We start from the raw sequence: 14,880 nt of genomic DNA on the forward strand, positions 1-14,880 counted from the left end.
TGGAGAGCCGGGGAGGCGGGCGGAGGGTCTCGCACCCGAAAGAGGCGGGAGGCGAGGAGCAGCGTCGCTCTAGGAATGACGTAGCCGGGCCCGCCCCCTCCTCGGTTGGCTGTGTCTGTAGCTATGGCAACGGCCGCGCCGCCCCGAGAGAAGCGCGCCGTTGGGCAGCTGGGTGGGTGGCAGCGCCGCCTCTGCGCTCTGTTCCGCTTCTCCCCCGCCCGCCTGGGTCAGCCTGCGCAGCAGCCACCTTCCCAGACAACCAAACGCGTCACGACCTCTTAAATACCAGTCCCTCCTACAACCCTCTGGCACAGGGGAAGTCTGGAAAATTCCCACCTTCTAGATAGTGAACTCTTGAAATTCCTTTTCTAACCAGAGTCATTCATCCCTCTTCTAACCATTCATTCACCCTCCATTCATTCGCTCTCTCAAACACTGACTAGCACTTACACCTACGCTGTGCAGAGCCCAGGGGGCACAGAAAGGAGCAACATGCCATCCCAGTCCAAAACTTACTGTTTAGAGGTGAGACAGGCATGTAACAACTGTTTACTGGGGAGTGGAAGGTGCTGTGAAAATGAGACATTAGGCGTCCTGAACAAAATTAACTTCAGTCTATCCCAGCAGACCACTGTGACCCCCACTTGACCGGCATCAGAATCACCTGGGGAGCCTGTGCACTGTGCACACCACGGGACCTACCCTAGAATCTCCAGGGGTGGAGCCAGAGTCTTCTCTTCTAGGACTTCCCAGATAGGGTCGTACTCAAGAAAATCAGAAAACCGCTGCCCAAGACAAGCTTCACAGGCTTTGTCAGGTTTTGCTCATTATCCCATCATCAGTGCTCAGCACAGGGGTGGCCCCCAAACAGCCACTCAAGCAACATTGGCAGTAACCATATGCTAGGCGCTGTTGCAGGCAGCAAAGAAAATACCAAACAGAAAAGGCACTGCCGTCATAGAACTTGTATTCTAGAAGGAAGAGGCAGATAATAAACTAAATGAATGAACCGGTAAAATACGTAACACGTTAGATGATATAGGTTCTATGGAGGAAATAAAGCAGGGAAGGCAGATGGGGAAAGTCAGGTTTATAGTTTTAAACTAAGACGTTCAGGGAAGGCAAACAAAAGGTGACATTTGAGTCAAGATCTGAAGGAGGTGAGGCTATCTAGGGGAAGGGCATTGCAAGCTGGGGGTACAGCTAGTGCAATACTCCCTAGCAGGTGCATGACTGGAATGTTTGAAGAACTACACGTAGCACAATGTGGCTGGAGCAGAGTGGGCCCGTGGGAGAAAAGTGGGAGGTGAAATCAGACAAGTAAGGAGAGAATCATTTAGGGCTTGTATGTTTTAAGACTTTGGGGCTTCACTGGTGGCGCAGTGGTTGAGAGTCCGCCTGTCGATGCAGGGGACACGGGTTTGTGCCCCGGTCCGGGAAGATCCCACATGCCGCGGAGCGGCTGGGCCCGTGAGCCATGGCCGCTGGGCCTGCGCGTCCGGAGCCTGTGCTCCGCAATGGGAGAGGCCACAACAGTGAGAGGCCCGCCTACCGCAAAAAAAAAAAAAAAATCTGCCTGCCAATGCAGGGGACACAGGTCCAAGCCCTGGTCGGGGAAGATCCCACATGCCACAGAGCAACTAAGCCCGTGTGCCACAAATACTGAAGCCCACACGCCACAACTACTGAAGCCCGCATGCCTAGAGCCTATGCTCCGCAACAAGAGAAGCCACCGCAATGAGAAGCCTGCGCACTGCAACGAAGAACCAACACAGCCAAAATAAATAAATAAATGTATTTAAAAAAAATACTTTGGCCGGGACTAGAGCAAGTTGGGATGCCATTAGAGAGTTTGGAAGGAGTATTAGGAATGGCTTATGTGCTCATAGGACCTCCTGGCTGCTGGGTTGAGAAAAGAGTGTAGGGGCAAGGTCAAAGGAAAGGCAGTGCAGAGGCCACTGCTATAATCCAGGCGAGAGTGATGGTGCTTGCAGCAGCTGGATGGCAGCGGAGGTGGGAGAAAGGTTCAGGATGTGGATGCGTGTTGAAGGTAGAGCCAACAGGACGTGCCTATGGACTGGATGTGGGGTGTGAGGGAAAGAGAAGAGTCTTTTTTTTTTTTTTTTTTTTTTTTTGGCCACACCGAGCAGCATGAGGGATCTCAGTTCCTCGACTGGGGATCAAACCCATGCCCCCTGCAGTGGAAGTGCGAAGTCTTAACCCCTGGACCACCAGGCAAGTCCCTTGAGATGTCTCTTTAGATATTCACATGGAGATGTGGAGTAATCAGAGTCTGGAACTCAGTGGAGAGGTTCAGGCTGGAGTTACAAATTTCAGCGCAATCAGGTCTGGATGGTATTTAAAGCTGGATGAGACTGGGTGAGACCGTGGAGGGAATGTAGGTAGACTAGAATGAATGACTCTTTGGCCTACATCCCATTCCTGGGTCAGAAAATCTGGTTGTTAGCACGCCGGGGGCCAGAAGAGGGAGCTAAGGGTGGGAGGAGGGTGGCCAAGGTAGAAAGAGGGGGCTTCTGAGCTTGCCCTTGAAGGAGGAGGAGAAGGAGGAGAAGGCAAGCAGATCCCAGGGGAGGAAACGGTATTTGCCAGCCAAGGAAGCATGAAGGGGTGGGGCAAGGGGATTCACAGAGGGAGGAGGGGCAAAGTGCAATTCCCCACCCTATTTTGGCTTCTCTTGTCTCCTCACCCACACTGAACTTCATGGTCAGCTGTTTCAGGGAACAGATGCCCGCCACTGTGATGCCCTGTGCCCTGTCTCTTCTGCCACTCCTTACTCTTGGGTCCATCCTCCCCAGGCTGCAGGAATTTGCTGGACACCAGACAAGGCCCGGGAGGTGAGCCCAGTAGGCCCTTGGGGAGGTGACATCACCTAGGCCCCCGAGAGGCCTGAGAAGGCCCAATGCCCTATTCCTGCCCCACAGCAGTGTCCTTCTCCCTGGGGGCTGCCCCCAATTCTGGGCTCACTCCTGCTCAGGGCTTCCTTGGTCTCATGGGGTGGAGGACAGAGCCTGCTCTGGAGTCAGACCGGCCTGTGTTTAAATGTCCTTTGTGCTACTTCCATCCTTTGTGACTTCAGTCAAGGTGCCTCGAGTTTCCTTATTTATAAAGTGAGACCACCAATAGCAGTCATCTTCAACAGCGGTATCATCTTCCAGGAGAGGTGGTGAGAATTCATGAGATTAAATGAGATGAGGGAATTCCCCGGTGGTCCAGTGGTTAAGACTCCGTGCTCCCAATGCAGGTAGCCCAGGTTCGACCCACGGTCAGGAAACTAGATCCCACATGCATGCCTCAACTAAGAGCCCGCATGCTGCAACTAAAGATTTCCGCATGCTGCAACGAAGATCCCGTGTGCCGCAACTAAGAGCCGGCACAGCCAAATAAATAAATATTTTAACATAAATAAATAAATGAGATGATGTTGCAAGGCACCTGGCATGGCCTGGGGCAGGAAAGGAACCCCCTCCCTGGGACAAAAGTACACACACCCCACCACACCCCCTTCACCACCCTCCCTCCCTTCTCTGCCAAACCTCTGCTCCTAGTGACCAGGCTGTTGTCTAGGCCAGACTCATTAGCTACGCCCTCCAGCTCCTGTGCACGCAGGGAACCCAGGCGACCTTCTCCACCCTCCTCTGACCTCTCAGGATGGGGACACTGTCTCCCCTCTCTCCAGGCCCTGCGCCCCTCCCACCTCCTTCCTGGACTCCCCTTCCTTCCAAGACAGCCGCTCCCCCAAACACCATGCTTCGCCTTCCTCAGCCCACAGCTCTCAACCGCTCTCACATGCTCAGCGGAGGCCTGGGGGCTGCCTTACACTGTAGTCTTCTGTGCTGGGGAACAGCCTTGGGAGATAGCCCTGCCCAGCAGGTGGCCCGTCACGGCACTCACAGCACAGTGGGGGATGGATGGGCAGACTTTGCACCCTGTGATCAGCTGGCCAAGGAGAGTCCTTCCATTTCAAAAAGAAGAAAAGACAAAAAGACCAGAAAAGAATCTGAATGCACTCCACCCTCCCCTCCCTGCCACCTGCAGAGCTACTGAGACTCCTCCCCTCAGGGTCCTTCCCTTCAGTCACCCCGCCCTCCCTCAGCCTTCCTCAACCCTGCTCTCCTGCTCTCCACCTCGCTCCACCCAAAAACCTTTGGAGAAAGCGGCCTTCCCTGTCTCTACCTCCTCCTCGCTTCTGACGCTGCCTGCTCTCAAGCCGCTGCAGCCTCGCTTCTGTTCCCAGCGCCCCACGGAAGCCTCTCCCGAGGCCTCCAGCAGCCTTGCTACCTGCAAGGGACACGTCTCAGTCCTGATCCTTCGGGGCCTCCCTGCCACATCTGGCCTGTTCTTCTCGCCCCCTTCCTTGAAACACTCTTTTTCTTTGGCACTTGTGACCCCATACGTTGCCCTTGTTCTAAAATGCACGTCTGGTGGGCCAGTTAAAGCCCTCGGAGGCTGCAGGCTCTGTTCAGGGTTAGGGACTGCATGTTCGGTGTTGCCCGCTTGGCAAGGGCCCCGTCTCCCCGCCTTTGGAAACTCTTTTTCCTCCTCACCCCTGGGGTCCCAGCTTAGATGCAGGAAGCCTCCTCTCACTCCCCTCACTCCTGCTGGCCCGGGCACACTCCCTGGGTCTCCTGATGCCTTATTCTCCCCCTGTTGCACCCTGCCATCTCCCCCACAAGACCGTAGGCTTCCTTCAGTTGAAGGCTGTGCTTCTCTCCCCCGCTGCTGTTAGCGTTGCTAGATACAATACACAATACGGGGGCAAACTGAAACTCACTCTGCATCTGAAATTCAGATTTCACTGGGTGTTCGTGTTTTTGTGTGCTAAATCTGGCAACCTGAACTTCTGAACTCCCAGGACCCAGCTCAGTGCCTGATATAGAGCAGGTGCTCAGGAAATGTTCATTGAAGGAATAACGGTGCATTGGTGGTACCAGGCACCGGTGCTGTGGGGCACAAAGGAGAGGTAGCAGGCTCCCTAGAGGAGGTGACACCCGAGCCAAAGCAGATGGAGATACTAGGTCATGGCATCAACCAGCCCCTCCATGGGGATGCCTCCTGTAGTGGGTTGAATAGTGTCCCCAAGTCCAACCCCTGGTACCTGTGAATGTGACCTTATTTGGAAATAGGATCTTTTCAGATGTAATTAAGTTAAAGATCTCAGGATGAAATCATCCTGGATTCAGGGTTGGCTTCTAACTCCAAGAACCAGCGTTCTTATAACAGAAAACAGAGGAAGATTTTTTTTTTTTTGCGGTACGCGGACCTCTCACTGTGTGGCCTCTCCCGTTGCGGAGCACAGGCTCCGGACGCGCAGGCTCAGCGGCCACGGCTCACGGGCCCAGCCGCTCCGCGGGGCATGTGGGATCTTCCCGGACCGGGGCACGAACCCGTATCCCCTGCATCGGCAGGCGGACTCTCAACCACTGCGCCACCAAGGAAGCCCCCAGAGGAAGATTTGAGACGCACATCCAGGGGTAAGATGGCCATATGAAGACAGAAGCAGAGATTGGAGGGAAGCAGCTGCAAGCCAAGGAATGCCAAGGGTTTCTGGGAGTCATCAGAAGCTAGAAGAGAGGCACGGAATGGAAGCTGTCTCAGAGCCTCTAAAAGGAACCAACCCAGCCAATACCTTGATTTGGACTTTTGGCCCAAATTAATTGTTGTTTTTCTAAGCCATTGTTTGTGGTAACTTGTTATGGCAGCCCCGGGACACTAATACACTCCCAAGGCTCCATCTTTCCCAAGATCAATGCGTAAGACTCTTCCTTCATGACCCTTTGCCCCGTAATCCCTTCTGGTACCAGATCTCTTATCCAGCCTGCGGTAGCCAGCCACCCAGATGGCCCCGGTGACTTTCTGGTATTCATGCCCTTACATAGTCCCCTCCAACACTGAGTAGGGCTGACGTATGTGACAATAAAATACTTCTGAAGTGACAGGGTGTGATTCCCAAGGTCAGGTTATCAACACTTAAGACCAAGCTTCTGCCTTGGTCTCTTGCATTGCTCCCTCTGGGGAAAGCCAGCCGCCATGCTGTCAGGATGCGCAAGCAGCGGCCTGGAGGTGAGGAACTGAGGCTTTTCACCAACAGCCGGTCTCCACTTGCTGGCCAAGTGAGTGAGCCAGCTTAGAAGATGATTGTCCCACACTAGTCAAACCTTCAGAGGACTGAAGCCCAGCCAACATCGTGGTAGCAACCCCACGGGAGACCCTGAGTCACAACCACCCAGTGAAGTCATTCCTGAGATTCTGACTCCCAGAAGTTTTGGGTCCTTTGTTACACAGCACTGTTGTGGCATAACTAATACAAGGCAGTTAAATGTCATACTTGTTACTCTCAACTTCAAGGTCCACAGGCCCCACCCTTGGCATTAGAAGGCAACAACTGGTGGCAGGATTTAACAGTGACAGCTGGCGTCATCAGCCTCAGGGCTGGTTAGGAGGCCAGGTAGTCATCTAGTCTATCCCTCCTTGACAGCCAAGGATGCCAAGGCCAGAGACGGGCCCAAAGGTGGGAAGGGGGTGAGATGTCCTGACCTGGAGGCCCAGGGCCGCTTCAGGTCTTGGTCCAAGGAAGTGGCACCCAATCTGAACACACACACCCCTGAGCCCAGAGGCTGTTTCCCCATGTAGTAGTTTTGCAGGGCTGCTGTAACAAGGCGCCCCAGGCTGGGTGGCTTAAACAACAGAAGTTTATTGTCTCACAGTTCTGGAGGCCAGAAGTCCAAAATCAAGGTGTTGGCACGGTTGGTTCCTTCTGAGGGCTGTGTGAGAAGGAGCTGTCCCAGGCCTCTCTCCCTGGCTTGTAAATGGCTGTCCTCATGATCACATGCTGTTCCCCGTATATGGCTATCTGTTCCAAATTTCCCATTGCTATAAGGACACCAGTCAAACTGGACGAGGGCCCACCTATTGACCTCACTTTGATTATCTCTGTAAAGATCCTATCTCCAGGGCTTCCCTGGTGGTGCAGTGGTTGAGAGTCTGCCTGCCGATGCAGGGGACACAGGTTTGTGCCCCGGTCTGGGAAGATCCCACATGCCGCGGAGCGGCTGGGCCCGTGAGCCATGGCCTCTGAGCCTGCGCATCCGGAGCCTGTGCTCCGCAACGGGAGTGGCCACAACACTGGGAGGCCCGCGTAGTGGAAAAAAAAAAACCAAAAGATCCTATCTCCAAATAAAGTCACATTCCGAGGTACTGGGGGCTGGGCCTTCAACATATGAATTTGGGGGAGGATACAAGTTAACCTATAACACGCCGGGGTCCCCTCTTTAGGGTCACAGTCATTCCATAATTTGTTGTTTCCTGGACTCTCTCCTCTCTGCTCTTTGCCGCTCATGCTGTGCCCAGGACAGACATTGCTAATCTCTCCTGGCATCCTTTCTGCTGAAGCAAGGTGCAGACTCCATGTCCTCATCAGGAGTCCCCAGGCAACCTGTCCACCAATATCAGCTGGTTAAGACTCTGTGGAGGAGAGGGAGGAGTCAGAGGAGATGATGGACCATAAACCCTTGTTGAATGAATGATTGCATACATCTAACCTGCAAAATCCATCCACTTGTCTGTCTGTTCCAGGTTATCTGTCTCTGCACTGGACCACTGGATCCAGGGAGCCTGCTTTCCACCAGGACCTGCAGCCCTCTCTGCTGGTTTTCATCCTCGGAAATGTGGGCACCTGGAGGCTGTGACTTCAGGGCTATAACCCAAGTCTGCCAGGGAAGAGAACCCCCCTACCCGCTTCTTCTGTTTGTAGTTCAGCCAACAAATATCTCTGAAAACTCTAGTGCACAGAGGGTGTCAGGGGGATGGGGAGGGCAGCAGAGGGCGGGGTTGCCTGTCTACCCAACAGCCATGTTTCCTTCTTCCTTGCTAACAGAGCCCCAACTGCTCAGGTGATGGGCGTCATGGCAGGGGATTGGCTTAAGGGGCACAGGCCTGCTCAAGAATTCCTGAAAAAGGTTTTTCTCTTTGATGAAAGAGACATGCCAAGGAGAAAGCCCCTGCTCTCTGTCCCTTCCGTCATACTCTGGAAATTGTCCTCCGAGGGTGAGATGCTTGGAGCAGCTGCAGCCATCTGGGGAGCATGAGGGGGAACCTTGTGAGGCATGGAAGAAGCAGAGCTGAGAGATGAGAAGCACCTGAGGCCTTGGTGACCACTGAGCTCTGTCAGTGGTGACACTGACCCCCACGCTTCTTAGGAGAAACAATAAAGTGTCCACTTTGCTCAAAGCACCATCAAATGATGGTGCCTCTTGCCGCAGCCAAATGCATCTTAACCGGAAGGATGTGGACACAGGAATATAAAAAGCAGGACTCTGGCATCAGCCGGCTTGAAACCAGTCCCAGTTCTGCCACTTTCAAGCTTTATGATCTTAGGCAGATCATCTCCTGAAGCCTCAGCTCCTCATCTGTAAAACGAAGACAATTAGAATACCTACCTCACAGGGCTGCTGTGGAGGAAAATGAGATAATTTAGGCAAGCATTTTGCACACTGGGGTTGGAACCTATGAGCATTCAATTTGTTTGTTACTCATCCACTAATTTATTCAACAATAGTTATTGAGCATTTCCTACGTACTTGTGCTAATCTAGGGTCTGGGGAATATAGCTGTGAAAAAAGAAATAATAGACACTCACAGAAGGTGGCATTCTCTATTATTATTGTAAATCTTTGCCTACAAGGAGATCCTAATACGTTGGTAAAATCAGGGGAGATTTGGCAGAAGTGATTTCCTGGGACCTGGCAGTGTAGGTACCTGTGGAGTGAGAGGGGCTGGGGGTGCACAGGTGAGTAAGACAGATGCTCTGCCCTCTCAGGACTCGCAGCCTCAAGGAGGAGACAGACAGGTAAACAGGTATGTGGTTACATTAGAGTGTGATCCGTGCTGAGATGGGGAAGAGCAGAGGTCCTAGACAGGGTGAGACTGAGTTTCATTTTGTGGGGCAAATGAGAATTAGTCAGCAAGGAAGATGGTCATCCCAGGTATCAGGAATCGCATCTACAGACTCCAAGCGAACGGCAGGTTGTCGGGCGTGGCTAAAGCGTAAGTTCAAGTGGGGTGATGTTGAGAGATGTCTTATTTCAGAGGCTGTGACAGAAAACTGAAATCAACCAGGCTCCAACAATCAAAGGAAGGTACCGACGCACGTGACTAAAAAGTTCAGAGGTTCAGTGGCTTCAGGTAAAGCTGACGTCATTGGGAAGCCAGTTTTTTTCCCATCTCTTTGTGGTGCCCTCCAGGCTCAGCTTCCTGACCTCCATCCCATATTTGTAACACGCTGATTGGGCCAGCTTAGGTCTCTAGTCCACTTCTGAACCAATCATGATCTCCAGGGCCTTGGGAAAGGCTGACATTGGCGTGGGATCAACTCCACAGCACCACATGGATCCCCAAAGGAGAAAGGCAAAGGGGGAAGGGTATCAGGAGGCCAGATTTTGAAGGAGATTATCAAAGGATAATGAAAAGCAGCGGATTGACTTGATTAGATTGGATGTGAGAAAGACTGCCCTGGCTGCTGAATAAAGAACAGATTAGAGGGGGCCAAGAGAGGAGGCAGGGAGGCCTGCTGGGAGGCTGTTTCATACATGGGGTGAGAGGGGGTGGCCATGGGGGAAGAGACTGACACAAGTTGGACGCTGTTGGACTCGGAAGTGAAGCAGAAGGAGGAGTCCAGGGCATTTCCTAAGTTTCTATACTTCGTCGGGGACTGGTGGGAAGAGGTGGGCAGGCAGAGCAAACGGGTAGTCAAGAGGCGGAGATCCATTTCAGACAGGCCTAGCTTGTTGTGTCTGAGAGAAAACTGAGCACTGACGTCCAGAAGGCAGTTGGTTGGGTATGGGGGGTCCAGAGCCAGGGGCAGGGGTCGGGGTTGGAGATGGAGGTTGCAGTGTCCACAGCCCGGGGAGTTAAGGATGTAGCCTGGGACCGAAGGATCTACAGCAAGGGTTTGGAGGCAGAGAGGATGAGCGCCAGCTGGGAGCTCATGTCCAGGAACAGGGGTAGCCCTCTCTGTCCGTGCTGCCCAGAGGTGGATTGAGTCCAGGCCCATCAAAAGTCCTTTGGGGGTTTCTCTGGTGGCGCAGTGGTTGAGAGTCCACCTGCCGATGCAGGGGACATGATCCCAGAGTCCTAACCACTGGACCACCAGGGAATTCCCTAAGAAGCTCATCTTTAAAAAAAAAAAAAGAGAGAGAGAGAGAGAGAGATTGAGAGCAAAGGTAGCACTAGCTTTCAGTAGCTGTAGCTGAAAGGAGTAGCTAAAGGTGAAACTTGGGATGGAGGAAGGGGTGTGTGTGTGTGTATGTGTGTGTGTGTGTTGGTGTACATGGGGGATGGGAGTGTCTTGGGATGGAGGGCCTTAGGCAGGTTGACATGCCGAAGGGAAGAGAATAATGAGGGAGGAGAGGTAAATGAGGACCAAATGTGTGTGTGTGTGTGTGTGTGTGTGTGTGTGTGTCTCGCTGAGAGATGCAGAGCCTGGGAGGGAGGTTGGCCTTGAAGGGGGAAGGTACACTTACAACTGCAGGTGACAGGGAAGGAGTGAATCTCTGGGTGCAGGGGCAGGCCTTAGAGGGGGTTCCTCCCAGAGGCCTCTATTCTCTCTGGAAGCGGAAGGCAAGGTCACGGCCATGCAGCAGATGGGGTGGTGGAGGAGGAGTATGAGGGGGGCAGGTTGGGGGAAGCAGGAAGGATGATTGTAGCCAAGCCAGGAACCCTGGATGTGCCCTGTCACAGCAGAGCTGGCCAGCAGAAGCCAGCAGTCCCAAGGGACTGGCCAGGTATGGGGCATGAAAATAGGTGGGCCGGGCCAGGGTCTGCAAGGGTGGATGGGGTATTCTGGGGCACCAGGCAGGGCTCAGCAAGTAGCGAGCAGACCTATTCAGCTGGATCAGATACAGGCTAGAAAGGCCTTGAGTACTGGGCTGGGAGAGGAGAAGCTCCAACTTTGCCTGGAAGGCAACGGTGAACCATGGAAGGTTATTGAGCAGGAGTGAGACCTGATCAAAGCAGTATTTGAGAATCTGTATCCAGCTATGTTTGTGTGATGGGTTGGCGAGCTCAGACCAGACCGAAGGCAGGAACCTGAAGCGGTAGACAAGTCAGAGGGAGGTTGTCAAGTGTCAAATGTCTCAGAGGAAGAGCTTTTAGCTCCAGAGGCCAGAACCAGGAGCTGCAGGTGGCAACGGCCTTCAGCTGGTCCACAGATCATGGGCAGCCTCACAGAGAAGTGAAGGGTGGTTTTGGAGCCCAGCTAGGGGTGTTCAAGAGGGGACCCCTGCTTCAAAAGGAAACCAGCACTGATGGAGACTCCAGTTACACTCCGTGTGAGATGACGCTGGATCCTCCCAACAATCAGATGAGCTCAGCGTTATTGTTCCCTTTGAGAGATGGAGGGACTAAGCCTCGGAGAGGCCAAGTAACTCACCTCAGGCCACACAGCAAGCAAGAAGCAGGGCCAGGACTCACTCCGGGTCTGAGCTCCCTGGCCTGCAGTGCTCCTGCACTTTCCCTGCGGTTCCCCTCTCCTCTGCCATTTCTCTAGGGGTTTCCGCTCCACCCGACTTTGTCCTGGGAGGTTCTGGGTGGCTCTGGGCCCAGGAGACGTGCTGGGGATTGGATCTAAAGCTCAGTTGGCCCCAGACGATCTTGGCCGCATGCACTTGCCCCAGGAGAATGGGCTCCTTAGGGTGCCGTGCTCAGACTCCCTGGGAGGACATTTGTGGCCAAGCTTAGGTGGGACCCCTTGGTCCACGCTGTGACCACTAGAGGGCGCCAGCTATTGCCCAGGTGAGCGTGAGGGGAGGTTCCTTTCCTGGCTTCCGGAGAAACAGAGGGGGCTCCCAGGTCTGGAAGCTGCCCCCTCGTGGCTCCAGGGAGCCCCTGTCACCTTCTCGTGTCTCTCTGCTAAGGTCTCCCTGACCCTTCCGCCCTAGTTCCTGCTTTGCTCAGGGAGTCAGCTTTCGTCCGCGTGGGTGACAGGAAGACTGGGGTCTCCTTGCTGACCTCCCGCCTGCTTCTGCTCTGCCCGCCCCCAGCGCCACTCACAGATGTGCTGGCCTGGGCTCCTTTAGTGCCCCCCCCGCCTCACGTGGCCACAGTGCTGAGGCGATACCAAGCACCGGATCGTCACCCCTGTCAACTTCTCTCAGCCTCTTCACAGTCCCGGGTGGGAGGGTAGTTCAGGAGATTACTAACTGGGCCCAGGAGGGCAGTGCCCTGGGCCACACCGTCTGCCAGTGAGCCCCAGGGGCCTGGGAGGAACTGAAGTCCTCTCTGGGCAGGCTGAGGGCGTGAGGGCCCTGGAGGGAGCGCCGCCATGCTCCTTTCACACTGTAGCCCACCTTCACCATTTCTCCAGCTTCATCTCCCCCTGGCCTCCAGTCCGACTCCCCCGCTGCTCTGCCAGGTTTCTCCTTAGATCCTGCCACCTTCCCTCCCCCACCCAAGGGCCCGCCTGCCTGCCACCCTCCCCAAGCTGAGCCCCTTGGCTCTAGCCACTGAGGGCCTGGCCGGGGTCCCAGGCACCACACCGCAGCGGCCAGCCTTGCCTGGCCAGAGCTCAGGACAGTCCCAGTCTGTCTGGCAGGGCTACGGGTTCAGGATTGGCTGGAGCTGCCCCCGCCTTTGGGAGGAGGGAGAGGGGAGGCTGGTGGCTTGTTCAAGGTCACCCTCCTTTTCTCTCCCAGCATCCCTGTTCGACCTTCGTCCCCTCTGCCTCACCTCGAGGAGTCGGGAGGCAGGATGCCCAACACGCAGAGGACAGAGGAGCCCAGCGAAGAGGAAGGCTTCTGGGGCTTCTGCCATTTATTTATTCAGCAAATTTGAGTGCCTCCTATATGCCAGGCACTGAGAACACAGCAGTGAACACAGTGGACCCAATCCCTGCCACGCCGCCCTGCAGGGAGACAGTTGAGAAATAAACAATCACACAAATAATGTAAACTGGTGTCCCCAGCAGTGTGGCAAAGGCTCTGAGCACCTTGGTCTGGCTTCCCGGGGGATCTCAGGGGTGAGGAGCCCTGTCTGGCCCCGGGGTGGGGTGGGGGGGAGTCGGGGGCCGGAGGAAGGCTTCGGACACAACCAGGGAATGTGCCCGGATCACGGGGTTGCTGCCCAGAGGCCTTCAGCCCTCAAAAAGCAGGCACTGGCATCCTCCCTGAGGAAGGCCGAGGGGGAGCTCCTCAGTGAGAACGGCAGGGAGGGCACTCCCGGAGGCCGGCAGTAGCTCACAAAGCTCAGAGGTGGCCTCAGGGAGGTGAGGGACCTCAGTCCTGGTGCTGTACTACTGAGCTTCCCTGGCCCCTCTGCCTAAGGCAGGAGGGGAGGGGCTGGTCCCTGGCTGCCTCCTTTCTCTCCCCTCCCACGCCTCCTGTTCTGGGCCACGTGGCACCTCGGTGCCCCTGGCCTGGGGGAGAATGATTCCCGACCTGGGGCTGGGGGAGCGAGGGAAAAGTGGGTGGCACGTGGGGTACCGCCGAGACCAGGTCCTGTGGCGCACCCGGTCCATCCCGCCCCACAGCCCCAGGGCAGGGAGGGGGTGCTGTCTCTTTAAGAGCCTTCAGGCTGCTGGGAGCAGATGGCCAGGCCGGCCGGGGCCCCTTGTCCTTTGTGTGGCTTTGCACAAAAGAGGGGGCCAGCTGGGGAGGGGGCGGCTGCAGCAGGTGGGAGGGTGGGGCCTTGCCCCTCCCCCTCCTAACCCTGCGCCGTTGCCCCTTGGGGAGGAGGTTGCTCACTAGGAATGTGCCTCCTCTCTCTCCCTGGGCACTGTGGACCTCAGAGTCATCCCCAGATTCCTAGGATACCCCTCCCATGTCGCGTCCCACCTCCTAGGCGGAAGCCTCATCACACCAGGGCCTAGGGACTCCCCCCCTCCTCTCTACGCCAAGGAATAAGCCTCCCCTCCCTGCCCCCTCCTCCAGAGCAGAATCTTCCTCTGGCCCTGAGCTCCAGGCCCTAGGGAGAAGTGAGAACAGAATTAGGTTCTTATTGGGGGGAGGGGTGCTAAGGAAGGAGGGACGCCTGCGGCTGGGGGTACCTGGGGCAGCCCAGGAGGAGGGAGCCCAGAATAAGCACGATGCAGAGGCCTGGGGGTGGGGTGAGGTGCTGGGCCCCGGACCCTAAGCATGAGGATGGAAAAGTGGCAAGGGGGAAAGGGGGCACCCAGCTGAGGCCCTGCTTCAAGAGGGGCTGGTGTGGGCAAAATGGAAGACTCCATCAGAGGAGAGGGCTGTGAGCAGCGATGGCTGCCGGCCAGGCAGGAGGGGAGAGAGATGAGAGGCTCCCTAAAGACTGGAGGTTCTGGGGGCAGGGTGGCCACTCAGAAGGAGTAAGGCCGCGGAGGCTCTTTTCCATTTGTAGCAGAGCCCTTAGCTCAGACCTGCCCTTGGCCCACTCGTTCTCCTCTATCCAGACCTCCCCACCCTGGGGCTTGGTGCCCAATCCATGATTTAAGAGGAGGAAAAAGGCCCCATAGCTCTGACCGGAGGTGTGGCGGGCAACGTGGCTGCCGGCTGGGTGGCCCCAGTGTGGCCCGACAGCACCGCAGCCGGGTGGGGTTGTGCCTGACTTTGCCCGGCCGCCCGCAGGAGCCCCCAGGACCGGGAGGCCCCAGCCGGGTCGTGGCCCGACCGCAGGACCCCGGCCGGCTGGCCGCAGGCAGCGGGTGGGGGCGGGGATCCATCCCTGGCTGGGCCCTGGGTTGCTTCTAAATTTAGGAATCTGATTACTGAGTGGCCGAGGAAGGGAAGGGAGAGGAGGGTGCGAGCGCAAGCTCGGCTCAGTCTGGGCACAGCGGGGCGTGCCCGGGTGGAGGTGTGTCTAGAAGTCTGGGGCTCGGGTGGGAGGGGCGACGGGTGGGGG

This window comes from Neophocaena asiaeorientalis, unplaced genomic scaffold (genome assembly GCF_003031525.2).
Source record: "Neophocaena asiaeorientalis asiaeorientalis breed wild unplaced genomic scaffold, Neophocaena_asiaeorientalis_V1.1 scaffold43, whole genome shotgun sequence".
Lineage (NCBI taxonomy): Eukaryota > Metazoa > Chordata > Mammalia > Artiodactyla > Phocoenidae > Neophocaena > Neophocaena asiaeorientalis.